This window comes from Phytophthora parasitica (genome assembly GCF_000247585.1).
Source record: "Phytophthora parasitica INRA-310 unplaced genomic scaffold supercont2.128, whole genome shotgun sequence".
Classification (NCBI taxonomy): domain Eukaryota; phylum Oomycota; class Peronosporomycetes; order Peronosporales; family Peronosporaceae; genus Phytophthora; species Phytophthora nicotianae.
In genome coordinates this window covers 4,446-5,805 of record NW_008649114.1, presented here as the reverse complement: position 1 = coordinate 5,805, position 1,360 = coordinate 4,446, and positions in this window count along the sequence as shown.

Sequence of the window (1,360 nt, the reverse complement as noted above, 5' to 3'; positions counted from 1 at the left end):
AACCTAATCACGTTCGAGATAAGATTGGCACCCTGAAATTTTACACGGTGGGAACGATCATGATGAATCGGCAAGGCTTGTGCGAAGGAATTCTCCCCAAGAAATTGGCAAACGGGAGACGAGCATCCAACAAGCGGCCGTGCAATATTGATAGCGGAACTTTCGAAGCGGCTCAATCTTTACACGTCCCCAAGATGAAAGCGGTGCGGTGGTTTGATAAACAAGGTGTTCACATTCTCGCTACTGGAGGTAGTGGTGCGAGCGACAGAATTGTACGACGTAGCCCAGACGGAGACGAAGTTGAGCTCATGGCTTCACGAATCGTCAAAGACTACCAGATGTACATGGGTGGGGTCGACGTACACGACCAACTGCGTCTTCAACGGTAAGTTTTCTTGTCGTGTATATACTTGTTTACGGATTGAGCTTATCGTGTCTAATGCCTGTTCCTCCAGATACTCTTTCCAGCTAGCAAGAAGCTACAAGAAGTACTACCAGTCACGTTTCTTGGTTTGATCGACCTAGTGGTTATTAACGCATTCATTGTGTACAACTGACGACGCTCAGTTGACGGCAAGACCAGGGTTTCGCATGTCGACTTTTTGAAACAGCTACATCTCGAACTAATTCAGCTGCGAGGCCAACATTGAGAGAAGATGCTTCACCATCAAGGATCAGTGCTAACCCCAACGCGACAACGCCGAGCTGCTACAGCTCACGTGCCTGTTCAGACCGACGAATGGCGCAAAGGGAACAAGAATGGACACGAGAAAGCGCCGGCAGCGGGCATGCAAGGTATGCTCTGTTCTCAAGCTTGCGGATTAGGCTAGAGGAGGCGAGACGACGTTCTATTGTGGTGGCTGCAAGCTCAAAACATCGTCCAGGAATGCGCAGGCTGCTCGTGTCTTCCTGTGCAATAAGGTGAAGCATACAAGCAACGGAGATGCCATATCATGCTTCGAGATCTGGCACAAACATTGGAAGAACGGTACCTGGATCCCCCAGTCTCGGGGAAAGCGCAAGATTCGCGCGCAAAAACCTGCTCCAGCTGCGGCCAGCGATGCCGATGCTGACGATGGCGCTGGCGGGTCTGGAGATGAGTCCAGAAGTGACGAGGGCAGTCAGCGACGGAAGTGGTCCCGTGACGGTGGGGATTAGCTTGTAGGCTCTGGCTCTCATTTGTTTTACTTGATTTTTGTGTGCGAATACATGTTGCTGATCACCAGCTGATTAGAGTTTCTAAATATCGACAGTCAGTTGGAGTGATTTCACACAGCTAAAGCGCTGTTTTTGTGCATAGGGTACACGTTAACTCTGCTACAGCGTATCTCAAATACTTGTTTCTGAGACTAATACACGA